We start from the raw sequence: 14,222 nt of genomic DNA on the forward strand, positions 1-14,222 counted from the left end.
CACCAATCTATTAGGACAATCAAAAGCACCAGAAGGAACTTTATTGGTAAGCCGCTCAAGGCACCAGCAACAACCATAATTTTTTTTTTATATATATAAAAAAAGAGAGTTGGAGGAGGGGCGATCCGGCGCAACTATCTTCTGCGGACGTGACCATAACCCCCGCTGGAAGAACAACCATAATTGGCCATTATGTAAGAGAAGTGCATCAAAATCCAAGTATCATTTAGCCACATCAATGAAGCCTCGTTGTTGACCGACCGTCTAAGGCTGGAGGGTATGATTAAAACATAGGAACAAACCCTCTTCCACATAGGGGAGCTTCTTTCTTACCGATATATATATATATATATATGGGAGCTTCTCTGAGCCGGTACTTAGAGGAGATGCTTAGAGATAGACCACAGTCCATGTTTTGCTCTCATTAGTGAACAACAGAAGTTGTTAGACGTGCAAGTGATCTTTAATCTGGCTTAATCACCTGCTTAATCCGTAGGGTAAACCTGGCCACATATTTACTTAGTTTCATCTACTGGGTAGAAAATTCTCAAGACTCTCTAATATTGCTGGAAAGAACCATACCATTAGGTTAAATAGTCAAAACATCATTTATCCGAAAAAGGAGGATGCAAGATTGGAATGATTGAAGGAGTTGGCTGATAAGCAAACGAGTTAGCCTGCACCATAACCTTAACATCCTCGGGAGCACTTTTCATATATACTAACTAAATATAGTTGTTGGGGGAAAGGCATCACATCTGGACCGAAGCATATTTTTATCATTGTCATGGCAGAACCGATTCTCGCCTCAACCGTCGACTTCGGCTCCTTGCCGGTCTATATATCAGCCAATCAACCCCCAAGCCGACACCCAAACATAGGGCATCGAACCAAGTGAAGCTCAACTTCGGCACCTTCCTCGAAAAATCTGAGTCGATCCTTACTCCTAACCAGTCTCTGAGTCGCTCACTATTACAACTTATCACTTCAGAAAGATTAGTCCTCACTATCCCGAACCCCAAGTGGTGGATCGAACCAATCTCCAGAGAAAGTCGAGCCTCATCTTTTTGACTCTCCATTGTTTTCGGATAGGACCTCCTGGAGGACCCTCCGGTATCTTTGCTCCGACCGTCAATTTCAGCTACCATCAGTTAACAGATGGATGAATTCGGACAAATCAATTGGTCCTCTCTCCTGACCGACGCCCTCCATTCAGCAATAGAGGCATCTGTTGGCCCCCAAATTTTGATATCGGGGGAAAGATCTAACACTAGATGACGGTCTCCCATCTAAAATGCAGGTCAGAGAATACTAATTATAGTTTTTGTTTAATCATGTCAAGTCAGGATACATCACCTTATTGCGCCATGTCACTTGCCAGCTATGCGCCGACTACATCTGCGTCACGTCGCCTCCTTTATCGATTGTGTACTGAGTAAAGGCATACTCACCACCAAAATATGTAACATGGTCTGTACGACTCAAATGGTCCGAAATAACTTTCTATCTTTTCAGTCTCAATCTCGATCCCTCCATAAATAGAGATAAGAGAGAGATCCTCCAGATACGTACGTATGCTCATTATATTTGTGTTCACTCATGATTTTTTTTTTATTATGTTAGATTTTTAATTTGATCATCAAAAAATCTATATTGAAGTTAATTTCGATCAAAATTTATTTTATAAAAATACCACTCCGATGATCTTCATCCCACTTCAGTCATCTCCCATCGCGATCGAAAGTCTTCCGCAACAATAGTGATAAAAAGCATCCTTGTCCCAAAGCGATATTCAAGTTGAAAATCTCTAAAAGTATGTCATTGATGAGGAGAGTGAAGGATGCGGATACGACAAGAGTGAAGGATGCGGATACGACAACCTCGTATCAACTCAATCATGTATCATGAAAGCCCATCCATCGAAGAGAGCTAAGGAGAAGGTCCCACAACATTCGACCATAAGCATGCCCAAGCTCCAATTTCATAGCAATGTAGCTGCACCTGAGAAAGCTTTGAGCAAGTCATGCATTATTTCATAAGTCAATAAGATATTACTGGTAGTGCTTGTGCCACTGATGAAGGCTTTCCATTCCAAGCTAATTATAGGATCAAGCATGGGTTGCATTCTATCCGGTAACAGTTCGTTACTAACGTTGCACAAAGTGGTACACAAACCTAATGCGATGGTAGAGCAAGGGGAGAAGTGTGTCCTTTCCTTCAGGGATCAAAGTAATGAAGTTGTACTCCTAAGCTTGAGGCATGGAGTGAGCAAAAAAAAAATGCTTGATATTTGACCAGACATCTTTTGGGATGATGGGCCGGTAGTGCTTGGGGCAAAAAGAAGGGAAGCCATCTAGAATTCTGTACCTTGATATCAAATGCAAGTGTCCTCAATTTCTTTATTACTGGACTCCCTTAGTAGCTTTTCATTGTCAGAGCTTGATAAAGTAATGCTTGGTGGTGGAATAGTGCGGGAATCAACAACATCAGCCTCAAAAATCCCTCCGGCACTGAAAGAGCTCATCTCCAGTGACGTCTTTGTCCTCTATCAAATTCTCATTACTGTGGTTCAGCAACTGAATATTGTTTGTGCGCCATGATTACTATATATTTAATATTTCATTATCGACTATAACCCTACACATATAGTGGATTTTAGAGAACTAAATTAGGTTTAATGGCAAATTATATATTTTTAGCCTTTTGACAATAATATTATTTTTACAAAAATTAGTCAGATAATTTTATTTCATTTATCCAAAGAATCTAAAATTTATTGAGCTAAATATATTTTTAAGCTTAAATAGAACATACTTCAATTATATAGGATAGAGTATCCATTTAAATGATGAAATAGTGCAAGCTCTTAAATTTTGCACAATATATATCTTACTGCATTAGATCATTTCTAATTTTATATATTCTAACAAGTTATTACTGAATCATATATATATATATCAAAATGGAGCTCGAGAGATTCTAATCGGTCGTAATTAAAAAAAAAATAAATTTGTGAAAACAACAAAAAAATTTGAAAACTACGAGATGGCACATTTCAAGAACAGTATATATACTTCCATACACAAACATGGACGATGTGTTTTAGGTATCAATATTACTTAAAATGATGTTGTAACAATGGAGGAGTATCCATTTAAATGATGAGCTAAATATATTTTTAAGCTTAAATAGAACATACTTCAATTATATAGGATAGAGTATCCATTTAAATGATGAAATAGTGCAAGCTCTTAAATTTTGCACAATATATATCTTGCTGCATTAGATTATTTCTAATTTTATATATTCTAACAAATTATTACTGAATCATATATATATATATATATATATATATATATATATATATATCAAAACGGAGCTTGAGAGACTCTAATCGATCATAATTTAAAAAAAAAAATAAATTTGTGAAAACAACAAAAAAATCTGAAAACTACAAGATGACACATTTCAAGAACAGTATATATACTTCCATACACAAACATGGACGATGTGTTTTAGGTACGAATATTACTTAAAATGATGTTGTAACAATGGAGGAGTCCGCTGTATAATGCGGAGCCCTTATGGACCAAAGCGACAGCCACCAATGTCCGACCCATAGTACAAGCAAGTTCCACGCTTCGGTCTCCTTGTCACGTGCTCTTAACGGTTAAAAAGATAAAGAATTACCGCCCAGAGTTAGTTTCGCTGAGGCGCGGGGTAATTTAATCACGGAAGCTTCGCGCTCCCATTCGAATCGTAACCGTCCGACCGTGATGCGTCACGGAGTGAAACGGCGTCCGTGTCCCTCGTCGCTTCGCGCAACGACGTGTCAGAGAGTTATTGCCCTCGGCGGTACAGGAGGCTGTCGCCATTCGTTTGCCTGAGGCTGACAGCCGGACGGCGGTTCGACGGCAACGTCGCGGTTGGCGGTGGTCCACGCTCCGACCGCGAGACTGGACAGGGAATCGCCGACGGCGACGGCGCTCCGCTGACGGAAGACTCGGGGTTCGAAACAAATCACCGATTAGTTGAACTGCATTGGGCCGTGGGACTTCTAGAAGCATCTTGTTCTTTTTGATAGGAAAAGACAAGAAGGATGTTGTTGATCAGGACCGTTCTTTGGGACGTGATCTCTCGAGAGATGCGCCGCCTGATGGAGACGGGCGAGATTGGAGGAACGTAGGTGGGGATAACGTGGGACGCGCGAAGAACCCGGGATGGCAAAGAGACGAGGTGGGCCACCACGCCTGACAGCCAACCAACGTGTGTGATTTTTTTTTTTTTTTTTCTGGGTGGGGTCAACGAGGTCACGGAAAACAGCTGTTTCTGATCCCGTTGAGCGGCCATGATGGGGGAAACATCGACTGCACAAAAAAAATCTTAAGCGTGGCTTCGGGTTCGCGGTGGTAAGAATTTTTCACCTGCTGATCGGAAAGCGACGTTAAAATGTAGGTAGAATTCAACATCACCAACTCGTTCGTAACCTTTTTTTTGTTTTTTTTTTCCTGGTTTTCGGGTGGGGTTAGAGGAATTAAAAGCTTAGCCCGTGGGCTCCAGGTCCCACAAACCCAGGTTCACCGACTTCAATTAAAGATAGGTCAAAATGGTCGTTAGCTTTATTTTGACTCTACTTGCCGCCCTTCTTCCAAAAGGACATGAATATTGAAATGGTACATAGGATGCCCAGTATGGTCCATCACCGCTATGCCATCTATGCACGTGATTAGAGATCATAATTAGTAACCACTCATCTTATCATCTCCCTTCTGGTCGAGTATAAATGGTCGTAAAAACCATTGTCCAACTCAATGACGCCGAATATGGCCAACTTCATATATGTCAATTCAAATTGGGCTCATTTATTAGATGGTTGAAAATTTAAAACATGTTTTTTTTATTAAATAGAAAATCCAACCTACAACCTATTTAATGAAGAAGTCAAATGTAAGCTTTAAATGAATTAATTAGATTTTAAATAAATTAAATGAGTTAGTTGGGTATGATTTGATCTAATTATTAAATAAATAAGTTAAAACAGTTGGGAAACGGGCTCTAAATCTGAATCTAACCTATCCAATAAATAAGTTAGATTGGATCGGCTCATTTATGATCTAATCCCATATATTCTAAATTAAACTGGTCAAATTAGTGGGGCAGATCATAAATTACTATTTCTATACACCACCTTCCAACTGCTTAAATGTACATCACTATGCAGGCATAGATATATCATCCTTCCATGATCCAAAGATCCTAACCATCTTGCACATTGGGGTTTTGTTGACTCAATATATATTGCAAATTATCTCAAACCATTATTCTTTATTCTTAGAAAAGCTATTTGTACGCATCATACTTTAAATATAAAAAAAATTTAAAAACTAAACTTATTATGGGGGGATCGCAACAAGTAGCTGCTCCGCTCGTGCGATTGTCATGCCTCCCTCATGCTTTGGTTGGAAGTTTGGAGGAAAAAAAAAAAAAATAAATAAAAAGTGAGTATATCTCTTTCTTCTTGATTAGAAGTTAAAAAAAAAAAAAAAATTTCTTCCCTTCTTAATTGAAAGCGAAGAGGAAAAAAAATATTATAATCTTCTTTTACTATTATATCTTTGAAAGAAATCCAACAAATTTAATAAAAAAAATTAAAAAAAATATTTTTAAATTATTTTTATTTTTTTTATTTTCATTGATTTTTTCCATCCACGAAAGTCTCAATCGAATGGGAGGCTTAGGTGGGGTACTTGAAATAAGCCTTAGGATTGAAATACAATATTAATTTTATTCTTTATCATCAGAGAGGTAAGATGAAAATTATAAAAGATTCACTAACTCTCAATTTTTTTCTCTCCAATTTCACTCGATTTGAAAGAGAAAAAGATGATGGATTTGAGGAGATTTGTATTTCCTCTATTTTTTTTTTCTTTCCATTTTTTTTTATAAAAATACTTTCAACCAAGAAAAAATAGTAACTTTCTCTTCCATTCTTTTCTTTGCTTTCTTATCCTTCTCTTCCTACCAAGGCGTTAGGTATGTGACGGAAATAGAGTGCTCGCTGCACTCTAATTTCATCCATCAGCCTTGTGACTTACTCACCGTTAGTGGTGGGGAGGGGGTACTCAGTAATGAATTTTTGAATCGAACATTCAGCAGGAAGAGAGTCCTCATGGTCACATTCAGAAGAGTTGCTATACTGATCGTCCCCTCTTCTTTTTTTTTTTATCAAAAAAAATTTCATCCACCAACCTCCTTTGAGATTAGCGCATGAGCCGCAAGGCCCACAACATGTCCCCGTGCATGTAGTGTGTATTTCAAGGAGCGACGTGGAAGATGCAAAGGTGCAGCAAAAACATACCGCCTGTTTTCTCTAACTAGTAGGCTAAATTGCACACCCGAATTCACATGTAACAATTGCATTGCCAGTCTGGCACTAAAGAAAGAACCAAGCTAAACACCAAGAAAAAGGAAAAAAAAAAAAAAAAAAAAAAAGGAGAGGACCTATATAGCACCAGCTGCATCCCATTGCAACCTACTACCATGTGGAACTACAAGCGTGCACCATGTGAATGTAAGCGTGATTGTTGCCTCCTTGAATTGCCTCATTCTACATAAGCTGTGCAAATGATAAATACAAATTGCCTCATTCAGCATATACTGTACAAGTGATAAACATGATACATGAGGTCTGATCCACATCCCCTTCCTAGCCATCCACACAACGAAAAAAACTAGGTAATGCCATTGTTGAACCATGCGGTGGCGTGTTGATCTTAATGGGATCGGTACGATAGTCTTAGATCACCGGCGATCTTCATCTTGGGTTAATATGATCCTGATGATCTAAAATTAATGCATTTAGTATGGTATATTCTGTTGATTCAAGATATCTGATAATGTAGGAGTAACCTGTTTAGTATATCATGAAAATTCAAGACCGCACACCTAACCATCTTTGATATATTACATATAATTTATAATTGCTAAATAGAAATCTCAAATAACTCATATGAAAGCATAAATAATTGGCTAGCAATAGAACCATGCAATTTATATGTGAAATTGTTTAGACCTATCGGTTATAATTTTGACAGCAAAATTATTAATCCTATAAAAATATATTAATTATTATTATAAAATTAATATATATATATATATAATATTATTATTCTAATATTAATATTTATTTTTGATTGAGAAAATAAGATAAAGAGAAGACTATATTAGATAATTTCATAATATAAATATAAAGAAAAATAATATATTTCTATTATAATTATAAAGATATAACTAAAAAATAATATGATTAGCAACATATTATCATATAATATATATAATGAATATTATATATATAATATTAATAAAATATAATATATAATACTGATATCATATAATAATAAAATATTAAATTATTAAATTTTTTTTTAAATTGAAGAATATTTTTGTTTTTAAATTTCAGTTCAAGATCATTGTCTTTGGATGATTTTAGAATCCCATACTCAAAAATTGATTTAAGGAACATGATAATTTTAAGAGCAATGATGATTTTGAATTATTACCGTAGAATAATCATGATATAATTAAATATAGTGATCGCTGCCATCTTCATCCACGTCAATTTTAATCTTGGGACCATCACCCCACACCAAACGCCTTCTGCATGTTCATTGGTGCTTGTCCTGTAAAGCCACACTCCACGTGCAGCAAATAGGAGAACAAAAAGGCAGAATACAGCTTGCTTGTCGCTTTAACTTCTCCACAGAAATCTTGTGTTGGGTGGGTGTTTAACTTGCTCAGCCCAGGTATGGAAGAAGAGATCACACTCACAAGGTGGACAATGGAAATCTAAGAGATTACTTTCCTCTAGTGAAGCATGTTTCACCTTATATCACCATCACTTTGGGGCCTTCCAGTAGCCCTTCTTCTTACCATAAGGAATCACCCTTCTCCTTTGAAGTTCCAGAAGGGCGAGATAAAGGTTCCAGGACTTTGGGCCCTTAAAATAGATTTTTATTTTTCTCCCTCCCTTCTTCTTCTTCTTCTTTTTTTTTTTTTTGATCTAAGTAAATCCAAATAGACATGAGTTAGGCCGTAGACCAACAAAATTAAAGGGGAGGGTGGATGCCAAGAGGCCATTTTGGACCAGCAGCACGCAATGATTCGTTAGCATTCATGGAGCCCAACGGATGTAACATCCTGGTGGTCCAAAAAGCTTGACCCAAGTTACAAATTAATGACTCCCATCAGAAAGGAAGTCATAAAACAAATGGTATTCCTAAACTAATCTATGTCTATATATATATATATAAAAGCTGCGATGTATAAAGACATGAAATTATGGCCTAATGAAAGTAGCTACTTAAGTCATTACCTATGGAAGACTTCTTTAGATTAGATAGCCATATGATTGATTACAAGTCATCTAAACAGTCATCATTATTCATAAAAGATTACATCTTTGGGTCGAGATTAGGTAGTAAATAAAAGAACTCATCAATCAAACGTTGTAATAATAATATCGCATTAACTTCCAATTATTATAGAACTTCTGTTGCATGTCATTTATTTTGCTTGTCGAGTTAATGATTCCATCGTTGTGCCAACTGAGACATCACCTATTACAGGTCAAGATTTCACAAGCCAGCGAATACACTCGGGAAGAAGCTCCATTCTCAGATAGGTACATATTTATTACTTGTTCACTGACATCAGATAATCCTTGCACTACAAAAAAAATTTGATTTTTAATGATAAAATTTTAACGATAAAATTTATTTTATCATAAATAATTAAATTTTTATAACGAAATTTAAATTTTATCCTCAAAAATCAGATATTTACAATGAAAAAAATTTCATTATAAAAAGTTATATCTTTTGTAACGAAAATTTTGTTTCTGTTGCTAGAAGTTGATCTTTAGCGGTGAAATTTTTTTTCGTTGTAAACAATAATTTTTTTTATGATAAAATATTTTTTTCGTAACAAAAAATATTTTTCTGCGATGAAATTTTTTTTTGTCGTAAACAAAATTACATTGTTTGCGACGAAATTGATATTTCATTGCAAAAAATAAGGGGTTTTCCCTATCAATTTTATTTATATTTAGCGACGAAACTATTTCATCGTTAAAATTTATTTTATTGAAATAATTTGAATATTTTACGATAAAATTTAATTTTCATTGCTAGAAATTAATCTTTAGTGACGAAACTTTTTTTCATCACAAAAAATTTTTTTTTTGGCGACGGAAAAATTTTTCGTTGCTAAATTTTTTTTTGCGACGAAAATAATTGCATCGCAAAAAATTTGATTTTGTGCGACGAAATATTTGTTTCGTTGCAAAAAACTTGATTTTTACGATAATTTTTTTATATTTGCGACGAACTTAAATTTTCGTTGCAAAAAATTAATCATTTGCGACGAAAAAATATTTATTGTCAAAAAATATATTTTTTTGCGACAAAATATTTACTTTTCGCAATGAATTGATTTTGTCGCTAAATATTTTTAATTAAAAAAAAAGTACTTTGAAATAGGACAAAAATTTGCCCCAATTCAAAATAAACCTCTTGTTCTCTCCTTTGCCCACGCCGCCGCGGTCGTCAAAGATCTTTCTCCCTCCCCGGTCTCCGACGACAGTCCTCCCTCCCCGATCGTCGGTCATCCTTCCTGATAAGTGCTCTCCCTCCCCCGCCACCATCCTCTCTCTCTCCCTCTCCGCCACCATCCTCTCTCTCTCTCCCTCCCCGCCACCGTCGAGCCCTCCCTCCCCGCCACCGTCGCCGCTTGAGCCCGCCCCCCATCGCCAATCGAGCCTACCCCCCAGCGCACCGTCCCCCTCCCGCCTCGCACCCTCTCCTCCGTGCACCATCCTATTTCTTTCTCTCCCTTTCGGTCTCCACTATGTCACCGTCGGTCGAGTCCTCCCTCCCCGCCATCGTCGCCGATCGAGGCCTCCCTCCCCAATGGGCAGTGGAAAGCGTCACTCCTTCGACGCCTCCACCTCCGGGAAGAAGAGTAGGCCCTCTCCCAGTCCCCCCTTCACCATAGAGGACCTCACGCCTGTCCTCTCCCTCCTCGCCTCCGTCATCTCCCTCTCCCTCCGCTTCCTCTCCGACTCCGACCTCCTCCTCCCCTCCCAAACCCTGTCCCTCGAATCCTCCCTCTTCTCCGCCTCCTTCTCCCTCTCTCGCCTCCTCTCCCTCCTTCCCTCCAGTTCCCTCCAATCCCTCGAAACCTTAACCCTAGAGCCATCTCCTTCATCTTCTTCCTCCTCTTCTGCCCCTCTTCCGCCTTACCCATGCTACCCCCTTCCGCGGCGTCGCCCGCCGCTTCGGCCTCTCGTCCCCCACCGCCGCCTGCCGCACGTTCTACCTGGTCTGCAATGCTGTCGCCGCCATCGGTCGGCCCCTCCCTTCCCAGTCTCCCTCCCTGATTTTCTTTCTTAGTCTCCCTCCCTTACTTTCTCTGTCACTCTTCCTTACCTGGCTTGTCTGGTTTTGTAGGGCTGCCGCCGTCGGGCCGCCACCACCATCATCGGTTGTCGTCACCGTCACTGCATAGCTGTCGGATTCACGGAAGAGTTGAAGGTGAGAACAATTTTTTTAATTTATATATTTTTTAATTTTTATGCTTTTTTTCAATTAATTTTAGCCTTTAGAAGTAATTATTTGTTATTTTAGTAATTAGATATAATATTAGATATAATTATTTGTTTGATATAATTAATTTTAATCATGATTTTAAAATATTTTAAAAATAAAAATAATTATAATAATAATATATTAATTATAGTATAATAAATTTATAAGCCTTAGAATTTTCGTTCGAGGATAGCGTGCATAAATCAATATTTTTTTTTATGAAAAAAATATTGATGCTTTACACACTATTCTTGAATTGTCCTCGTAAACAGTTTGGGCACGTGAATGAATTTAATATTGCAACACATATGTTTCTACATCACAGAGTTTTGTCGGTATTTTTGATCATGTTCTCTGGATACATAGCACAACTTTAATGCTTGTGTATCTGGAGAACTGCGTCGAAATACTGCCGAAATTTTTTTGGTATAGAAGACATGTATTACAATATTAAATTCTTACGTTCTTGAATGGAATAGGACCATCACCCTATAGGTAGGAGATATAAGGCATTAGTCAACTATTATTACATAAAATTGATTGTATAGTTTGCATCATAAATATGTAGGTATGGATCGTGGTTGGATGTCATTGCGTGATAAGTTCTGTCCCGAGTATATTACGAGTGTGACATCTTTTATGAATGTGGCGTCCAATCATACTAGAGAAGATGGAAAAGCTCGTTGTTCATGTCGTCGATGTAGGAATTTATTTTGATGTACCTTATTAGACATTCAGAATCATTTATACGAACACGATATAGATGTGACTTACAAGAGATGGACTTGTCATGGTGAAGATTTGCCAACTAGCTCGAGCATATTGTCTAGGAGTCTCATAAATCTGTCATCAGTCGGTGGATCATGCAGTCGTGAAAGACAAACACTCGGTGCAGAAGATAGAGAAATTTTAGAGGATCTCCATCCGAAATTATTTGAAGTAAATGTAGAAGCGAGAGCAGAATATCAGCATCCCATTCTGAGACAAGAAGCTGAAGAGGACAGTAACATATCTATAAATGATAGATTCGAGCGTCTATTAAGAGATACACAAAGTGATGTTTATCCTGATTGTAAGAAGTACTCTCTGTTGTCCGCCGTAATAAAGTTATTATACATGAAGACACTTGGTAAGTGGTCAAACAACTCGTTTAATTGGTTGCTCAAATTTTTGAAGGACTTATTGCCAGAGAGAGAGTTACTTCCGTCAAGTCATTATGAAGCCAAAAAATTATTGAAAGGACTCAGTTTGAGAGTCGATGACTTGGGCCTACGCCGTGAAAAGATACATGCATGTCTGAATGATTGTGTTCTGTTTCGGAAGGATAAAAAACATCTACAAGCATGTCCGATTTGTCATTTAAGCAGATGGAAAGAAAGTTGTGGTAAGAATAGGAAGAAAAAAAATACCATGCAAGATTTTGCGGTACTTTTCGATTATACCACGATTGCGTCGATTGTTCATGTCAAGGCATACTACTTGTGACATGCGATGGCATAAGGAGGAAAATAATATCGACGATGATGTCATGAGACATCCATCAGATGGAGATGCATGGAAACATTTTGATCGTGAACATCCATGGTTTGCAGCTGATTCACGAAATGTCAGGCTAGGGTTGGCAACAGACGGATTTAATCCATATGGTATCTTAGTACTACTTATAGTATGTGGCCTGTTATGGTATTTTCTTATAATTTACCGCCATGGAAGTGCATGAAATCATCTTTTAATCTACTGGCCTTATTGATCTCGGGTCTCCGTGCCCCTGGAAGAGACATAGATATATTTTTAGAGCCGTTGATCGAAGAGTTACAATATTTGTGGGAAGAAGGATGCGAAACGTATGATCATATTACAGGAGGCATCTTTCGCATGCATGTAGCACTGCTTTGGACAGTTAACGATTTTCCTACATATGGCGATATTTCTGGATGGTGTACAAAAAAGTATAAAGCATGCCCAACTTGTAACGATGATATTATATCGGATCGTACTCGTGAAAAAATTTATTTTACCGACCATCGATGTTTCTTGCCAGATGATCATAGATGGAAGAGAAGTCTTAAGTTCAACGGCAAGCATAAACGACATACGCAGCCAAGATTCTGGTCTACGGACAATATTTTAAATCAGTTACCCAACCCACAGGATGTCATATTTGGTAAGAGTCTGGCCAGCTAAGTAGGGGTGCGAACAAGTATCGAAAATTGGAGAAAAAGGAGCAAGTTATTTGATCTTCCATATTGAAAAATGCTTCTTCTTCGACATAATCTTGACGTCATGCATATTGAAAAGAATATATTTGATAATATATTTTATACCATTCTCAATATCGAAGGAAGAACGAAGGATACCGTGAAAGCTCGTCTTGACTTAGAAGATATGCGGATTAGAAAGGAATTACATTTGATTCGACGGGGGATAGGCTGGTGAAGTCATTGGCATGTTATATACTAAATCAAAGAGAGAGAAATCAATTTCTTTCATATTTGAGATCAGTGAGGTTTTCTGATGGATACGCCTCAAATTTGAAACGGTGCATCAAGTCGAAAGATGGAAAGATCGTCGGGATGAAAAGTCATGATTGTCATGTGCTTCTACAACATGTGCTCCTAGTTAGTTTGCACGGATTGTTGCCGGATAATGTGTGTGATGCGTTACTTGATCTAGGAACTTATTTTCGAGATTTATGTGCGAAGACATTGAGACGAAGTCAGATTGACATATTGGAGAAGAAGATTATCATTACTCTCTATAAGCTCGAGATAATATTCCCTCCCGCCTTCTATAATATCATGGTGCATCTTTCTGTTCATCTTTCACATGAGGCTAGATTGGGTGGGCCAGTACATACAAGATGGATGTACCCAATTGAAAGGTAATTGTATGATATTGTAATATTTATTATTCATTATTATATTTTTATTATATGTGATATCAATTGATAATTTATTGAATAGGGAGATGTGAGAATACAAGAGTGCCGTCACTAACAAAGCACGGCCTGAAGGTTCAATAGCAGAGGCACATGTTATGAATGAATGTCTGACATTCTGCTCTATGTACCTTCGAAGAGTGGAAACTAAATTTACAAGGCCACAACGGAATATCGATGTTGATGACATTCTGATCGATGGATTGTCCGTATTCTCCAATGTTGCCCGACCATATGGTAAAAAAGATTTTCGAATGTTGACACCACAAAAAATAGATGACATGCATTGGTATGTGCTAAACAATTGCGAGGAGGTAGAAGCGTACATGATGTGAGTATATACATTTAATTTTTATTTATTGATATATTAATGAATGTACATGGACTCTAAATTAAAATATACATGGTATTATTGTATCACTTCAGTGAGCACTAAAATGAGCTCAGAAGAATCAATCCTACGTTAGCAGCGGCATGACATAGGAATCAATTCGCATCATGGTTTGACGAATGGGTAAGTTATGTTAATGTTCATCCATGATTAAAAGTTTGTTTATATAGTATTTATTTTGTCAAATTTAACCTGCTTATTGTTCTTTTAATTGTAGATAGCTCAGCTACGTATAGACAATCCTAACTGT

The sequence above is a fragment of the Elaeis guineensis genome, chromosome 7, assembly GCF_000442705.2.
Source record: "Elaeis guineensis isolate ETL-2024a chromosome 7, EG11, whole genome shotgun sequence".
NCBI classification, from domain to species: domain Eukaryota; kingdom Viridiplantae; phylum Streptophyta; class Magnoliopsida; order Arecales; family Arecaceae; genus Elaeis; species Elaeis guineensis.